At 46.1% G+C, this 18,432-nt stretch overlaps 1 protein-coding gene across 2 annotated transcripts in view; it reads left to right on the plus strand.

Annotated features, from left to right (window-relative positions):
- Positions 1–18,432, plus strand: part of PNPLA7 (patatin like domain 7, lysophospholipase) — a 620,671-nt gene that overhangs the window by 50,548 nt on the left and 551,691 nt on the right. Inside the window, exon 2 of one of the 2 annotated variants that reach the window (XM_077476735.1) lies at positions 8,220–8,283. The exons of the other annotated variant lie outside the window; for it this stretch is intronic. The gene's annotated coding sequence lies outside the window, so the exon portion shown is untranslated. The remainder of the gene's footprint in view (positions 1–8,219; positions 8,284–18,432) is intronic. 2 annotated transcript variants of the gene reach the window in all.

Consider the following 18,432-nt stretch of genomic DNA (forward strand, 5'->3'; position numbering starts at 1 on the left):
TACTGGCTCAGGGGGTGATCATACAGATCTCCACAGAAGAGCAAGGTTTGGGGTTTTATTCAAACCTCTTTACGTTACCAAACTGAATTGAGATGTCGGAACCATTCTAGATCTAAAGAATCTTAATCGGCTCCTGTAAATCCGCTCCTTTGGCATGGAGTCGATCAGGTCAGTAGTTTCTATCCCACAAGGAGGAAAACTTCTGGCATCTATCGACATCAGGGATGCATATCTCCATGTCCCTCTATTTCCCGCTCACCAAAGGTTTCTGCAGTTCGAAGTAGAACAGCAGCAGCAGCACTTTCAGTTTGTAGCCTTGCCCTTCGGGCTAGCTACAGCACCCAGGGTGTTTACCAAAAGTTCTGGCCTTACCTCTAGCCAAGTTGAGGGCACAGGGTATAATAGTCTTGGCGTGATCTACTGCTAATATACCAGTCGGTGGCACGTTTTGGAGAAAAGCGTGCGCATTACAACCAAATACCTGAAAAATCTGTGTTGAATTCTCAAATTAGGGAATTCTTCCTTAAAACGCTAGAAAGGCTGGAGTACTTGGGTCTGATCATAGACACAGCCCAGAAGAAGGCGTTCTTGCCTCAGGCAAGATCAATGCCTTAAGAGAGCTGGTGCAGATGGTCAGGCTCTGAAGTCCTGAACATTCAGGTTACAGGATTCTCCTGTCAGGATCCAATCCGACAGTGCCACAGCTGTGGCCTATATCAAATCACCAAGAGGGCACTAAGGTCACGCTGCTCAGAGAGTTGGGGACCATATTCTAGCTTAGGCAAGGTACATCCCTTTCCGCCCATCGGCAGTCTTCATTCCGGGAATAGAGAATTGGCAGACGGAGTGCACAAGTCACCAGCAGTTGTTCCCAGGGGAGTGGTCCCTTCACCCTGGAATCTTCTGGCTATATGCCAAGGATGGGTGATCCCGGATGTAGATCATGGCGTCCAGGTTCAGCATGTAGTTGGTCAACTTTGTCAAGGACAAGGGATCCACTCGCATGCTAGACAGATGCATGGTGACCCCAGTTAGGTTTTTCCCCTATCCAGTTGCTGCCATGTCTTCTTTGCAGAATCAAGCTGGAAAGAAAGAATTCTGGTAGCCCCAGCGTGGCCCAGAAGGTCATGGTATACAGAAATTGTGAAGATTGCAATGGAGGATCCATGGTCCCTTCCACTATGGCCAGACCTACTCTCACAGGGGCTGATATCCCATCATACCTTATGAATGCTAACAACTTGGCTATTGAAACCCTCATTCTGAAGAAACGTGGGCTTTCCGGGTCAGTTATCTCTACCTTGATTAATACAAGGAAGCCAGCTTCCAGGACTATATGTTATAGAGTATGGAGGGCTTATGTTTCCTGGTGTGAATCCAAGGGTTGGCACCCTCGAAGATGTATCATAGGTGGAATTCTTGCCTTTCTACAATTAGGGTTAGAGATGAAGTTGGCCTTGAGTACTATTAAGGGCCAAGTCTCAGCCTTATTGTTTTTATTGCAAAGACCACTTGCTACACTTTCTTTAGTCTGGGGTTTTATGCAAGGGGTGATGCAGATTAATCCGCCAGTTAGATCACCTTTGAACCCTTGGGACTTGAACTTATTTGATTTGAACCAATACAACATATTCTCTTAGTCCTTTTGACAAGGAAGTTGGTGTTCTTGGTTGCTATATCCTCAGCAAGGAGGGTTTTGGAACTGGCTACTTTTTCTTGTAAAGAGCCATACTTGATTATTCATGAGGACAGAGTGGTGTTGTGCCCTCGTCCAGGATTTTTGCCAAAAGTGATCTCAGGTTTTCACCTGAACCAAAATATTGTCCCGCCTTCGTTTTTTTTCAAAACCATGTTCCAGGGAAGAGTAGTTACTCCATTGTCTTGATGTAGAGAGAGTGATCAAAGTCTATTTAAAGACGATTGCTCAGATCCAGAAGACTGATGTCTAGAGGTCGACCGATATGGGTTTTTCTCTGGCCGATGCCGATATTTAATTAGAAATCGGCCGATTATATGATGACGAATTTTTTGGGCCGATATATGTTAGGCCGATTTTTTTTTTTTTTTTTTTTTTTTCCCTTCATCTCATAAAATCTAAGTTAGACACCTTTAACACTGGGCGTTTTTCAGGTGCTTTTGGGCTAAAAATAGTGCCTGCAAAACGGCTCCCCTGCAGTCTGTGTGAAAGCCTGAGTGCTTTCACACGCAGGCGATGTGCTGGCAGGACGTTAAAAAAAAAAATAAAAGTCCCGCAAGCAGCATATTTGGAGCAGTGTACGCTGCTCCTCCACCATTCCTGCCCATTGAAATGAATGGGCACCGCTGCCAAAGCGCCTGCAATGCGATTTGGCAGAGGTGCTTCACAGGCACATTTAACCCCTTCCTCGGCGCCTCTAAAATGTCAGTAAAGCGCTGCTAAAACTAGCAACGCCTGCCGACTCCAGTGTGAAAGTAGCCTTCAGTAATAAGTGATACAAAAAATGTCTTACATTTAAAAAAAACCAAACCTCCAATCAGTTCACGTGTATGTATAATTTAGATTTGAAAAAAAAAAACGATATATTAAATACACAAAAACGGGTACTCAAAACTTTTGGCCGAAAAAAAAAATGGGCTAACTTTACTGTTTTTTTATTTTTATTTTTTAAATCCATTAGTGCAGTGGTCCCCAACCTTTTTGGCACCGGGGACCGGTTGCATGGAAGAAAATTGTGGCAAGGCCCGGGGTGGCGGAGGTTAGGGATGGCACGCGAGGGGTAAGCGATTTTTCGCGGGCAATTTGTCAGCGCATTATTTCTTTATTACTGTTATTACATTGTAGTATTAAATGAAATTTTTCTACTCACCATAGTGCAGAATCAGTGGGAGCCCTGAGCGTGTCACTTGCCATGTCGCCTGCCACCATAGTTACATAGTAATGTTGAATAAAGACACCAGTCCATCCAGATGTAGTAAAGCCGCCACAGATGAAGGTAGCCCCCCCCACAGATGAAGGTAGCCCCCTCACAGATGAAGGTAGCCCCCCTCACAGATGAAGGTAGCCCCCCTCACAGATGAAGGTAGCCCCCCCCACAGATGAAGGTAGCCCCCCCCACAGATGAAATTAGTGCCCCCACTAGGCCCTGCACACTCCATGCACACAGGTGACCCACTCCCAGTCAGTCCCCACTCACACTGACCCTGTCACTGGTAGTGTTGTCATACTCGCCCCCCCCCCCCCCCCCCCCCCCCCGCACCTCTCCTCCAGAGCTCAGTCATGTTGGTGAGTGTTCAGTGATGAGGGCTGAGGATTAGCAGCAGGTAAGTATATGGAGGGATCAGAGGGGAGGGGGCGGCTCCCTGCTCTCCCGGAAGAAGTGTGCACTGGTCTCCTCTCAGCTCTAGCCACCCTCAGCCCCGTTACCAAGGGACACCAGTGGCTTCCCTGCTACTGTGGGCTGTCCTGGAGGTGATGGTGTGCTGCACCTTCCCCTATGACAGAAAGACGGAGTGAGGCCAGTGAGGAGGGGGCACGTTCATTCACATCGTACGGGGAGTGTCCGTGTGATAGACAAAGGGAGGGTCCACTGTGCATAACAAACACAGCGCTCAGCAATAGACAACACTAACTGCTGTGTACAGGAGGTGAGGGAGAGCACGTGACCACACTGAGCAATGGAATGCGCGCTTCACTCTCACCATCCCCGACATTGTTCATCCACTCCGAGGAACTTCACATTCTACAGCTGGCCGCCGGGCTCTCTCATGCCACCCGTCAGCACCCGCGGCCCGGCTGCAGAAGAGCCACGGCCCGGTAGTGGGCCGCGGCCCGGGGGTTGATGACCCCTGCATTAGTGTATTTTTTCCCCAAAAAAATGCGTTTGAAAGACCGCTGTGCAAATACCGTGTGACAGAAAATATTGCAACAACCACTATTTATTCCCTAGGGTCTCTGCTAAAAAACATATATATACTTTTTGGGGGTTCTAAATGATTTTATAGCATAAAATACAGGATTTTTACTTGTAAGCAACAAGTGTCAGAAAAGATTTAGTCTTTAAATGGTTAAACTGAGAACTCCTACACAGGAGTTCAGTCCTTTGAAGAAGAAACATTGTATCTCTTTGGTCTTTTCTTGGCAGACAGCCCAGAGATGTGAAAAGTCTCCACAGATGAAGTTCAGGCAACTTGCATTGACTTCTATTAGGCCCCTTTCACACTGGGGTGGGAGCAGCGTTGGCGGTAAATCGTCGCTATTTTTAGCGCCACTTTAGCGTTGTTTCAGCAGTGGTATTTGGCTGCTAGCGGCCGAAAAAGGGTTAAAATCTCCCGCTTTGCCGGTGGTATAGCCACTCTGCCCCATTGATTCCAAGGATGCGGCTAGCAGGACTTTTTTCTCCCGTCCTGCCAGTGCACCGCTCCAGTGTGAAAGCCCTCCGGCTTTCACACTGGAGTGAAAAGGGCCGTTTTTTTTCAGGCGCTATACATGTGCTATTTTTAGCGCCTGAAAAATGCCCCAGTGTGAAAGGGGCCTAACAGAAGTCTTTTGCAAGTCGCGCTGAAGATATAATTGACCTTTTTTATCAGCACAATCCGCCTATGCCGATTAATATAAAATGCCAAATATCGGCCAACCTCTACTGATGTCTTATTTATACTGCCAGAAGGTCCTAAGAAAGGACAGGCAGAGTCCAAATCCACTGTTGCTAAGTGGATTTGGCAGGTTATAATTCGGCTTTATGATGTAAGAGGTAAGATTCCACCTTTCCAAGTCAAAGCACACTCAGGAAGGGCAGGTACCAGGGCAGTTAGTGCTTCTTGGGCAGTGCGTCACCAGGCCTCCATGGCTCAGATCTGTAAGGCCACAACTTGGTCTTCAGTACATACATTCAACAAATTTTATAAGGGGAATGTGAGGAGGCATGAGGATATTGCCTTCGGGCAGCAGTATAAGCCCTCAAGTCTGGGGGTGCCCTACAGGTTGTCTCTCCCTCCCCTCAAATAGCATTGGTATGGGACGTGCCACATAGTGATTACTATGGTGCTCTGTGTCCCATGATGTACGATAAAGAAAATAGGATTTTTATAACAGCTTACCTATAAAATCATTTTCTTGGAGTACATCATGGGACACAGAGGTCCCTCCCCTCTTTTTGAGTTTAGGTATATTTGTTACAAAAACTGAGGTACTCCTGGTAGGACGAGGAGTTACAGTATGTAGGGAGTGAACTTCCTGTAATGGGTTTACCAGTGTCCATCACCTGAAGGTGCATATATACCCCACATAGTGATTACTGTGGTGCGCTGTGTCCCATGATGTACGCCAAGAAAAGGATTTTTACAGGTAAGCTGTTATAAAAATCCTATTTTTTGGTAACTCCTGTATATTCAATCCTGTATTTCTGTTATCATGGAGGGTCACTGGGGGCCATTTTTTTTAACCACTTGCTGACCACCGACCTGCAATGTACTGCGGATGGGTGGCCCCTGCAGGCACAATGATGTACCTGCACCTCGCTACCTGCTTCCACGTTTAGGGCGCACATATGCCCCCCCCACGCTATTATTGTACACAGTAGGAGTCCATCAGCAAGTCCTGGCCAATGGTTCTGTGTCCAATCAACACAGGGTTCTGTACAGAGGGAGCGATCTGTCAGTTTGGAATCCCTGCAAAGCATCTATTGTTGCTGAAGCGGATTTATAGTGGCAAGGGGTGACTTGGAAGGGGGTGGTACCTGCACCTATTCCCTGAGAAAAAGCCCTGTGTACACCTATTTATCATAGGGAGTTTGACATTTTTTGACTCGCAAGCCAAATACTACTTCTGCGACACTAGCAACCTATGGAGTTAAGCTTAACAAGTTTGGTTTCATGGACCTGGAACTAAAGTTTGGCATGTCAGAGAAGGAAAAGATGCATGTATCAGTGGCTTCTGAGGTAGGTTTACTGTTTTAGGTCCAAGAAATGATCATATTTTCTCCTAATGCTACATTCCAGTTAAACCGAAATTGAAGCATTGAGATGCATACAAGAAGCACAGTCTACTTGCATGTTTAAAGCCCAAATGAACAATTTTTTTCCCCACCTCCTCTAACCCATCCTAACAGGCTTTTTTTTTTTTTTACCCTCTACCTGGTGAAGCCAGCAATGCTCGCCTAAGTCCCTTTGCTTTTGCCGTCCACTGGTCTTGGTGCAGTGTGCCGCTATTCTAGCACTGCGATTTCACCCGAGACCTTCACTCCCCTCTTCACTCCTCTTCACTCCTATATTGAAAGGTAGGAGGGCTCCTGCCACTGAATTCCTATAGGAATTGTTTATATCGGACAGGCCATGACCCAAAGAGGGACCCAAGCTAGAACTAAATAGAAGAGAATACGTGGGGCTGGATTGTCATGTGACTGTAGCTTTAGGTAAGTAAAAAGGGCTTTGAAATTATATATATATATATATATTTACGCTAATAATTAAAGGTGGGGTGGAGGGGGCCTTTAAATCCAAATATTGCAGTACTGTACCAGTTTACCCTGTTCCCTTCTGTCGGTAATCTGGTGGTCCTGGAACATACTGCTGGTGATGCTGGATCACTTTCCTTGCTGCCTCTCGTACGCACACAGCTTGATGTAAAAATCAGAATTTTCACACAATCACCAACCAGCTTGATGATTCACGAAGCAGAAAGACAACGTTGCAAGGTACTGCTAAGGAAGTGCACTCCTCTTGTCCTTTGTGGAGCTGTGTGCTTATTCTGTAGGGCAGTGGTCTCCAAACATGTGGATACTAGTATTGGTGCCGATACCGAGCAAGTACTCGCGCAAAGGCTCTGATGCCTAATTCGATACCTGGGCAGTTGGGATGATCAGTGCGGCGGGGGGGGGAGCACCAAGCTCCCTGTATAGATTTAAATAAAGCAGCTAACAGCCGCTCCTCCTCCCTCCTTCCCCCTCCCACGGCTTTCAGATGCTTTATTGAAATCTATACAGGAAGACTGGTGCTTGTAACAGCCCGCACTGATAACCCCTGACTGTCACCTGTGTCCTCCTCCATGCTCCTAAGGTCCCCCGCCATTTCCTCCACCAGTCCCCTTCTGCCCCCCCCCCCCCATCTCTTCCTCCGCTCCATCTCCATGTCCTCAGTGTTTTTCTCCGTTCCTCCTCCGCTCCCCCCTGTCCCATATCTGTCTGGATGGAGAGCGGAGGAAGGAGCCGGTAAATCTGTCATTTACTGGCTCTTTCTTTTTCCAAGTGATCTCGGACTCATAACTGAGCATTGTAAACCGTCCCTACTCTGCTTCAGTTATGAATGAACAGAAGAATATGTCTTCTATCCATTTATCTTTATTGGATGGTTTAGACCCCTGATCCCCCCCCCCCCCCCCCCGCAAAAGGGTTGATTTAAAAAAAAAGGAAACAATTAAATATTTAAAAGTAAAATTGTAAAAGTAACAAAAAATAAAATAAACCACTGTTCACAAAAAATATAAATTGTAAAAAATAAATAAAATGAACTACTGACAGTCCTCACCTCATCAGTGCCCATCAGTGCTACTGTCGGATGACATTAAAAAAGGTATCAGTAATCGGTATCTGTGAGTACTTAGTGTTGGTACTTGTATTCTGTCTTAAAGTGGTAAGGGTGCAACCCTAGTTGCGGCCCCTCGCTTGCTTTTATCCGGCCATTAGGGCACTATTTCATCCACTGACGCCAATGAAGAGGCACAATTCCTCCCAATGATGCCAACAATGGGCACAATTCCTACCAATAACACCAACCAAGGGGCACAATTCCTCCCAAAGACTCCCAACAATGAGGTGCAATTCCTCTCACTGACACCAGAGATGTGGCATTTTTACTCCCACTGATGCTGGGACTTTTTCTACTCCTGATGGCCACAGTCCACCCCCTCTAAAGTCTGAAGGACAGTAAAGTGTCATTTGCATAAACAGTTTAAGTTTTATGGGTAGCATTGGGGACTCAAATGCTTATACCAATTGTCTGGAAATTGTTTTCAATAACACTTTGTATAAAAAAGGGTGTGTGTGTATGTATATGTGTGTGTGTGTATATGTATATGTATATATATATATATATATATATATATATATATATATATATATATATATATTAGGATGTCTGTTTTTGTTTCCTTTACTAACTAGCATGCCTCATCTCTAACTTCTGTTCTGCTCTCATTTCTGTCTCCTGTTTCTAATGCTGTCCCTAATATTGATCCCGACCAATAGTTGTGGAGTTTTCCTTCCTATAATGTGTGATCTGCCTTCTCCACTCATGCCGTCCCTACGCAAGGTAGGTTGAATACTCATTCCTTCTGTCTGTGGACCTATCAGGTGTTGACATTGTCTCTTAAAGAGTGCATGGTTGCTGTAATTTGTGACTTGTGAAGCAATGCCTTCATACCATCAAAGGTATTCACTTTTTTATCGCTTCTCAAACAAATTTGTAACTGTGGCTAGTCGTATATAATAATATGTGATAATATTAAAGCTGATCTATACTTTTTTACTGTCTCTCTAGCTAGTTAATTTAACAATTTTCTACAATAGCATGTGCTGTATAAACTGTATTTTAGCCTCAGCTTCAAGCCTGACAGTTTTATTCCAGGTGTGGGCAGGGACGTTCCCACCGCACTACCCAAAAACATTGCTGCATGTAGCTTAGGCTACATACAGATTGTACAGCACTCCCAATGGGCACACCTGTTAGTGTAGAATAAGGTGGAGATCTTTTTTAACAAGCTGTAAATGGGCTGTTAAACAATCCCTCACTAAGCTCTGGAACTGCAGGCAGTGTGGAGCAATTCATCCTCACAATTCATAGCATTCAGACTAAATTCACAATTTGGTGTTGTGATAAAACATAGCATGTATTAAGTCAAACGCAATACAGCAGTACACCTGTATTGTAATCTGCCACAATGCTTGGTGATGAGTTGCTATGCGTTGCATTACAGAAAATAGATTGTATAACGTTAGGCATGTTAGGGTGTGTTTTCAACCCATTCATTTTGAAAAAGCTACCTTAACTCAGACATGCTAATGGGCTATATAATACATCTTAATGCCGCAGAGAGAAGTAAATGGGCCCTTATACATTTTAAGATGTGTCAATGACTACAATACTATATTATGTTTGCTATCTTAATTGTACAGTACATGACCTCTATTTATAGACCACGGTTATAAGCCCCTCATAAGAAGCAGCCCCAGTAGGAAGTCAGCACAGCACAGGGATGGTGGGAGCCCCTCATAATAAGCAGCCCCAGGAGGAAGTCAGCATAGCACAGGGATGGTGGGAGCCCCTCATAATAAGCAGCCCCAGGAGGAAGTCAGCATAGCACAGGGATGGTGGAAGCCCCTCATAATAAGCATAATGACTGAGTCATCGTCAATGCGACGACAACTGATCCGAAATTCGTAAACAAAAATCCGTATTGCGTACAGAATTCGGACGCACGGCAATTCGTATTTCGGATCCTCCCGAACGTACGAATTTTGGGAAATTCGTACGAATTTGAGATTCGTACGAAACGAATCGCACATGTCTAATCTGTTCAGGCGTATATGCAGGGGCGGACTGACCATTTGGCCACTCGGGCATTGCCCGAGGGCCCTGGGCCACTAAGGGGCCCCACCAGGGGTTGCCAGCTTCAGTAAAACCAGGGACAGTATGTAAAAATCTGTGTTTTTTTTATTTTTTTATCTGTCTCTGAAATGTCCCTTACCGACATCCTTTTGTCCTAAAAATCCTGAGATTATAGCTGCCCCACCTCTCCAGTACCTTCTCAGCCAATAGAAACATGTCTGTGTATACTGTGTGATTGTATACTGTTTGTGTGTATACTTTGTGGCCCCATAATCTCCGATTGCCTGGGGGGCTCATAATCTCCTATTGCCCTGGGGCCTCATAATCTGCTATTGCCTGGGGGCCCCATGAGTTGTCAGTCCACCCCTGGGCGTATGACTCTAAACCTCCCAACCTGCTTAACATATTCTGAAAGGAGAGGTGGATGCAGTAGAGGAAATTTTCCCTTATGCATTCATGTCATATGCTTTCTACTGTAAGCTCACTCTTTGATTCAGTGCGTGCTGGCATTTGCCTAGCAACACTTGAACCGCCTCATCCTAAACTAGCTCTTATGGGCATAAAATGGTTTGAGGAGTTTAGAAAGACTTTTCCCTTGCACACACAAATTAACTGAGCTTTGCATGAGGATTGGCCAGATCCTGCAAAAAAGGTTTTCCTTCATCAAAACTCTTTGATGAGTTCTATCCTATGGAAAAGGATTTTATGAATAAAATGGCCTGTCCCAATAGTGGATCCTGCCATTTCTGTTCTCCACAAGCATTGCATTGCTTTTTAGGATGTTCCCTGTTCTAAGGATTCTATTGACGCTTGGAAACCATTCTGCAGGCAAATTAGCTGTTGATGGTCCTACATTACAAACGGTCATTGTGGCTATGTCCAGAAGACAGAACTTCCACCTCTCTGTGCAGCTGCAGCACTCCCTTGTCTCTGCCTCCCCTGGTCTCAGCATTCAACAGACTTGGGCAGCTGACTCCAGCCCACCTGTGTTCCTCCTCCAGACCTTGCACGTTCTGCTTCCCAATTTCTGCCAACAGATGTGCTCTAAAGGAGCTCCAGGAGGGATCCATGCTGGATTTAAAGAAACCTCCACAATCAGATCAATCCTCGCCACTGAGGCCATAGGATGGTACCTGGACCTTCATGCAAGAACGAGGTTTTGCCTGTAATGCTTCTCTTTGAGAGCTGGACCCTAGCAACCAGGACTCTTTTTGGTCTTGCTACATTTCCTAAAGTTGTCCTGAGGGGTGCTATACAAGGCCCAAAGGAGCGGAACCCTTTTAATAGGGTCCCAGTCTTTGAGCGTGTTTAAACGCAGCCCGCCGTGATGGGTGAAAGTTGGATCTGTGTTAAATCAGCAGTATCCTGCAGCGAGGACAAGGTAAGGGAAGAAGCTTTGCTTTTTCCTTCAATATACCTTATATGCCTTATAAATGTCTCCTCTATAAGGAGTAACTTACACTACCTATGATGTGTCTTAGTGCAGCTCTGTCTCAGAACATGTGTGGTCCCAGCGGCAGAGAGGGTTCTTACTTAAATAGATCTTCTGGGATTTGGTAAAAAATACAGCAGTTGCTAATACAGAGATGTGATTACAACCCAGCACTTCCACCTAGTAACATTGGGAAACGCCCTATGCTTCTGTGGTTTTAAAAAAAAACTATAAATCTGCTGACAGAACTCCCCCCCCCCCCCCATCCCCTTTCCCCTTGTAGAGGTGTATAGTACATTCACCTTACTTTGTGTTGGCCATTCGGGTCCCTAGCAGGGCCTGAGAACGCAGAGGGTCATGTACGCAAGGTCACGTGGCGCTGTGTATGGATGTAACGTCCACGCACACACAGCACTTGCCGCATAGCTGAGGGGAAGCGCTGAGGATGCCAATCAGGTTCCACCTGAGGCTTTATATCACAGACACTCTCATTTCAGAAAGACTTTAACTGAAGAGAGGCAGTCTGTCACACCAAGACACCAGAGCACTGGGCACATAAGGGTGTAAACAGGCATTTCCAGACAGGAAAAACTATTGTTACTTAGACCTACCGTTAAGGTACCTAAGGTGTCACCCCCCCCCCAGGCGCTGGAAATCCCAGTTATGCCTCCATACTGTCTTCCTCTTCAGAGAGATCAGAAATGGCAAGCCAGGGTGAGTCATTGGAAGCTAGCGGTGGTGCAACTGCGTCACAAACTTCAGTCCCTGTAGAGGTGATTGAAGATGCATATTCCTCTGCCTTGCAAGGCTTAGAAGGAAGATTAGCAGCTTTAATCGCATCCTCCATCCAGTGTATAGGAAGCGTCCTAGATCCCCCTCCCCCACCTTAGACTCTTTACAGTCAGTGGAGGGTCCAAGAGAATTATGGGGAAAGGATGGGGTATTGCCCTCAGATGATCGGGAGGAAAGACATACAATTATTTCTCTGCGGAGGAAACAATACTTGAAGTTCCCAAGGATCCCTACTTCACAATCTGAAGTACAGAGGCTTTCAAAGATGGTTCGCTCTACTTGCATGCTACCCCTAACAAAGTTAGCTGAAGGGCCGGTCTCTTCCTTGGGTTCTTTGAAGCCTTTACAGCCTTTGCATGCGTTTCCCGTCCACGCATTACTAAAAAAGCTTATTTATACCGAATAGGATCATCCGGTTAAGCATTTTTTCCCTTCCAAAGAGACTCGCAAAGCTCTATCCCATGGAAGAAAGATTCACTAAAAGATGGAAAGTTACAGCAGTTGACGCTGCGATTTACAATGTGAAAAAAAATAAAATACATTTTTTTACCCAGTGGACAATGCCCTTATGCTTAAAGATCCACCAGATAAGAAGTTGGAAGGTCTGTTAAAATCCTTTTTTTTCTAAGCAGGTACTGTTGCTCAGCCTGCAATTGCACCTATAGGCATCTGTCAGTCCTTTAAAGGACCAGTTCACAGATGCTCCCAGATGAGCTCCCTGCACAACAAGCACAGGAACTGGCTGAGCTACCTAAAGCATTATGCTTTACTGTAAACACTATGAAGGATTCTATTCACCAGGCATCACACCTTGCGTTTGTACTTGTACATATGCGAAGGACCCTTTGGTTAAAGGGTTGGTCAGCTGAGACGCCTTGTAAGAACCTTCTAACTAGTTTCCCCTTTAAGGGAGAAGGATTATTTGACGATAGTTTGGATAAATACATTCAAACAATTTCCAGCGGAAATAGTACTCTTTTGCCAGTGAAAAGAAAATATAAGCGTCAGAATACAAGACCTCCTTATGAAGAGGCATCTCCCCTCACCAAGGGGGGTGGGGGGGGGGGGAGACTTCTGATGTACTCAGAAGTCTGGCAAAGGGAAATTCAGGACAAATGGACTCTCTCCACAGTGTCTCTAGGATACAAGCTAGAGCTTTGAGAGTTTCCACCATCTCTTTTTCTGAGATCAAACGTCCCCAAGGATCCAGGGAAAAGGCAATCCCTGTTGCAAGCATCAGACCAATTATTGGCTCAAGGGGTGATCAGACAGATTCCCAAACAAGAGCAAGGTTTGAGGTTTTACTCAAACCTAATTACAGTGCCAAAGCCAAATGGGGATATCAGACCAAGTCTAGATCTATGTAATCTAAATCGGTTCCTGAAAATCCGCTCCATTTGCATGGAGTCAATCAAGTGAGTTGGTTCCATCCTGCAAGGAGAGAAACTTCTGGCGTCCATCGACATCAGAGATGCATAGCTGCTTGTCCATATATTTCCTCCTCACCAGAGGTTTCTGCGGTTCAAGGTAGAACAGAAGCTTTTTCAGTTAATAGCCTTGCTCTTCTGGCTTGCTACAGCACCTCGGGTATTCACTAAGGTATTAGCCCCACCTCTAGTCAGGTTAAGGGCACAGGGCATAACTGTCTTGGCTTACTTAGACGATCTATTGTTAATAGACCAGTCAGTGGCTTGCTTGAAGCAAGGTGTAGCCATCACAAGCAGTTACCTGGAAGGTTTGGGTTGGATTTTCAACCTAAAGAAATCCTCCTTTAAAGCCACTAAGAAGGCTGGAGTATCTGGGCCTGATCATAGACACAGCCCAGAAAAGGGGTGTTCTTGCCTCCCGCAAGGATCCGCTCCATACAAGAGCTGGTGAGGATGATCAGGTCGAACAGAAATCCTTCAATTCGCTTTTGCATGAGGTTGTTAGGGAAGATGGTAGCTTCATTCGAAGCAGTTCCCTATGCTCAATTCCATTTGAAACTGAAAGCAGTATTCTGTCTGCTTGGAACAAAACGATTCAAGCTTTGGACTTGCCAATGTGGCTGTCCCCATGTGTGTCCCAAAGCCTCAGCTGGTGGTTACTATCTTGGAACCTGCTGAAGGGAAAGTCCTTCAGATCAATTATCTGGAAGGTAGTAAAGACAGAAGCCAGCCTTTCAGGCTGGGGAGTAGGAGCCTTGCCCATCGACAACCTAGAGATTCTGGCAGTGTATCTGGCTCTAGAAACCTGGACTTCCCAGGTTAAAGAATTGTCCTGCCAAGATCCAGTCCGACACTGCCACGGCCGTGGCATATATTAATTACAAGGGGTCACCAAGAGTCTCTCAGCTCAGAGAGAGGTGAACCAGATTCTAACTTGGACAGAAGAGAATGTCCCATGCCTATCGGCAGTTTTCATTCCAGGAGTAGAGAATTGTCAGGTGGACTATCTAAGTCACCGGCAGTTATTCCCAGGAGAATGGTCTCTTCACCCCAAGGTGTTTCAGGCTGTTGGCCAAAGATGGGGGACTCCGGACGTAGACCTTCTAGCGTCCAGATTCAACACTAAGCTAGTCAACTTTGCATCCAGGACAAGGGACCCACTCGCATACGGAACAGATACGTTGGCGACCCCGTGGGATCAGTTTTTACTGATCTATGCACTTTTCCCCGATTCAGTTGCTACCTCAAGTTCTTTGCAGGATCAAGCTGGAAAGAAAATCGGTAATGCTGGTAGCACCAGCATGGCCCAGAAGGTCATGGTACGCAGAGATCGTAAGGATGGCAGTGGAGGGTCCAGGGCTCTTCCCACTAAAGCCAGACCTGCTATCTCAGGGGCTGATATTCCATCCTACTTTACGAACGCTAAATTTAACGGCTTGGCTATTGAAGTGGTTGTAAACCCTTACAAACCACTTTGACCTACAGGTAAGCCTAGATTAAGGCTTACCTGTAGGTCCAAGCAATATCTCCTAAACCTATATGGTTTAGGAGATATTTGCCCAAAAACGGGCACCGCTGTCTATGGCGCATGCGCCGTAGACAGCGGCGCGCACTGAGCGCGGCATTTCCAAGAATGGAGCTGCCGCACGCGTCGACTCCCGTGTGCATGCGCGGGAGTGACGTCATCGCGGCTTCGCCGAATGACAGCGGCGGAGCTGCGAGACCCCACCAACAAGATGGATGCGGCGGACTACAGGGGACAGCGGCGACTTCGCTGGCTCCTGTGTCAGGTAAGTGACACATAATGGGCTACTATGTGATGCATAGTAGTCCATTATGCTTTGCCTTTGCAGGGAATGAAAGAGGAAGTAAACTCATCAGGGTTTACTTCCTCTTTAAGACCCACATTCTGAATAAACGTGGGCTTTCCAGGTCAGTTATCTCTACTTTGATTAGTGCTAGGAAGCCAGCATCTAGAGCTATATATTATAGAGCCTGGAAAGCTTATGTTTCCTGGTGGGAGTCCAAGGGTTGGTACCCTCGGAGATAGATCATAGGCAGAATTCTTACCTTTCTACAATTAAGCGTAGAGATGAAGTTTGCCCTGAGGTACTATTAAGGGCCAAGTCTCAGCCTTATCAATTTTTATTTCAAAGACTGCTTGCTATGCATTCTTTAGTCCAGGGTTTCATGCAAGGAGTGCTGCAGATTAATCCGCCAGTTAAATCACTCTTAAGCCCTTGGGACTTAAATTTAGTTGTGTCAGTGTTACAAAAACAGCCATTCGAACTGTTGCAGCATGTTCCCTTAGTCCTTCTGACTAGGAAGCTGATGTTTTCGTTTGCTATATCCTCAGCAAGGAGGATTTCAGAATTGGCTGCTCTTTCTTGTAAGGAGTCATATTTGATTTTTCATGAGGACAGAGTGGTGTTACGCCCTCGTCCAGGTTTTTTGCCAAAAGTGGTTTCAGGCTTTCATCTGAATGAAGATATTGTCCTGCCAGGGTTTTTTCCCAAGACCTTGTTCCAGGGAAGAAAGGTCACTACATTGTCTTGATGTAGTGAGAGCAGTGAAAATGTATTTAAGAAAACTGTTCCGAATCGTAAGACTGATGTCTTATTTCTTCTGCCAGAGGGTCCTAAGAGGGGACAGGCAGCGTCAAAATCCACTGTCGCCAAGTGCATTTGGCAAGTTATAATTCAAACTTATGATTTAAAGGGAAAGATTCTCCCTTTTCAAGTTAAGGCGCACTCTACCAGAGCGGTTGGTGCTTCTTGGGCAGTGCGTCACCAGGCCTCCAGGTCTTAAATCTGCAAGGCCGCGACTTGGCCTTCAGTACATACAGTACATTTGCAAAATTTTATCAAGTGCATGTAAGATGGAATGAGGATATCGCCTTTGGGCGCAGTGTGCTGCAGGCAGCAGTATAAGTCCTCAGGTCTGGGGGTTACCCTATGGGTTGTGTCTCCCTCCCCTCAAGTAGCATTGCTATGGGACATCCCACCAAGTAATTAGTTGAGACTCTGTGTCCTATGATGTACGATAAAGAAAATAGGATTTTTAAAACGGCTTACCTGTAAAATCCTTTTCTTGGAGTACATCATAGGACACAGTGCTTTTTTGTGTGCCTCAGTGGAAAGCATGGTCAGGGGCCATTTTGCTGTAGTTCGGTGGCCGTTTTCCCTGTGATTATGTCCCTTATACTGGGCGGCCGGTGGCCATTTTGTTGTAGTCCAGCATGGTTTTTATGCTCAGCGCTAAAGGAATATATAGAAGAGCGCCAAATCAGTAAAAAGTGCATTTATTTTATACAATTAATAAAAGTCTCACTTACATCCATAATTAGTATTGTCCTCCGTTCGGGCATGCGCACTCCTTTCTCAAGTGCAGATATACCTGCACTTGAGAAAGGAGCGCGCATGCCCGAATGAGGCTTGCGCAAGCTCAGAAACGCGTTGTGCTTTCGGGTACCCCCCGGCTGACGTCACACGCTGTCTACGAGCCAGTCTGTGTCTCTGTGCATCACAGAACACAGCAGAGCTTCCCCTAGCGCGCTGTGGAGGAGGATTCATCCAGTAACAGCACCAGCGAAAGGGAACAGTGATTTGACTATCAAACGGAGGACAATAATAATTATGGATGTAAGTGAGACTTTTATTAATTGTATAAAATAAATGCACTTGTTACTGATTTGGCGCGCTTCTATATATTCCTTTATTGGTAACCTATTCATGAGATGACTTCACTCTAAAGAAGCAGCTGCCGCAGGTGATTGTGCACATACATCCCTTATCCTCTAAGGACAGCAAGCAACCTTTCTGGATTTTCAGCAAATTCCAAGTACTGTTTTCTCAGATAACTTTTTTAAAAAACATCTTGCTTTTGATAAAAACTGTTTTGAATTTATTTTAATGAACAATACAGACTGAACTGAAAAGGACACACCAGTATCTTTTAAAGCGCTAGTATCTTGTGTTGTTTTTTTACTTTATGCTCAGCGCTGGTCTCTGTAGCTCGGAACAGCACAGTTTCTCACTCCGGACACCTGGGAGCTTACACAGGACGCAAACACTTGTAGCTGAATAGCACAGAACTAGGTCAGGGTGGTGAGTCCTGTGGTGGGGGCCCCTCAGTCTGCAGCAGCTATTAGGGTGGGACTCTGCACCTGTCCTAAGTCCCCAAGAGTGGCAGACAGGGTGGGTCAGCATGGCTTCAGAAACTTATGTTTCTTCCACCAAACTCCCTGCAATTGCAACCGGCTCTTCTCCCGACAGTGTAGTGCCTTTGGACGCTTTGTCTGTGGTCCTTAAAATGTTTGTTGCCAGGGTGGGGGCAGTGCGCAGGGGCAAAGGTGGTAAAAGCAGCCCCTGCCCCTCCCCCGTCCTCCGGGGAGACCTCTGATGCAGACTCGGGCCCCGCTGTGACAGGCGGCCCCTGCTCAGTTGCTTCAGATGACGCTGACCAGGACCGATCGGACAGTGAGGATGAGTCCGGGTCCACGCAAGAAAAGCGCTAGTTAGAGTACTTATCACAGCTGTGCATAATACCCTGAAGATTCAGGATACAGCAGGTCCTTCTGCTGAAGTAGCAGTCCCTTTTGGGTTCCGTAAGCCAGCCTGTGCACCTAAGGTGTTTCCGTGTCTGACTTATTTTGATGAGTTTATATACAGTGAATGGGGGTGACCACAATGGACCTTTTCGGTCCCAAAAAGCAGGTGAGCTCCCCTTTTGAGGAGAGCCTTCTTAAATAATGGTTGGCTCCTCTGGTCGTGGACCCCCCAATATCCAGGTTAAATAAAGTAACCGCAATCCCTATAGAGGGGACACCTGTGTTTAAGGACCCCACAGGCAAGAAGGCCAAGGCAGTGGCCCGTTCCTTGTTTACAGTTGTGGGGTTAGCAATACGACCAGTACTGGCCACAGCACTTGTGTCGCAGACACTTACTGAATGGCCAAAACGTTTGCACCGTGAATTGGAGGAGCAGTTGGCTACTCCCGTCTGCGTGGAACTAGCGGACCAGTTAGTGCTTGGCCTTAAGTACATTTGTGACGCGGCTCTGGTTACGCCTCCTGTGCTATCCAGGGCTTTTGTGTCAGCAGTGGTGCTGAGGTGCCTGATTTGGCAAAAATTTTGGTCTGCGGACCAGGCATCTCAAAAAGCCTTGACGGATCTACCCTTCCTTCGTGAGCGGCTCTTTGGAG

Source organism: Lithobates pipiens, unplaced genomic scaffold (genome assembly GCF_037356315.1).
Source record: "Lithobates pipiens isolate NorthernLeopardFrog02 unplaced genomic scaffold, aLitPip1_a1.2 Scaffold_1, whole genome shotgun sequence".
Taxonomy (NCBI): domain Eukaryota; kingdom Metazoa; phylum Chordata; class Amphibia; order Anura; family Ranidae; genus Lithobates; species Lithobates pipiens.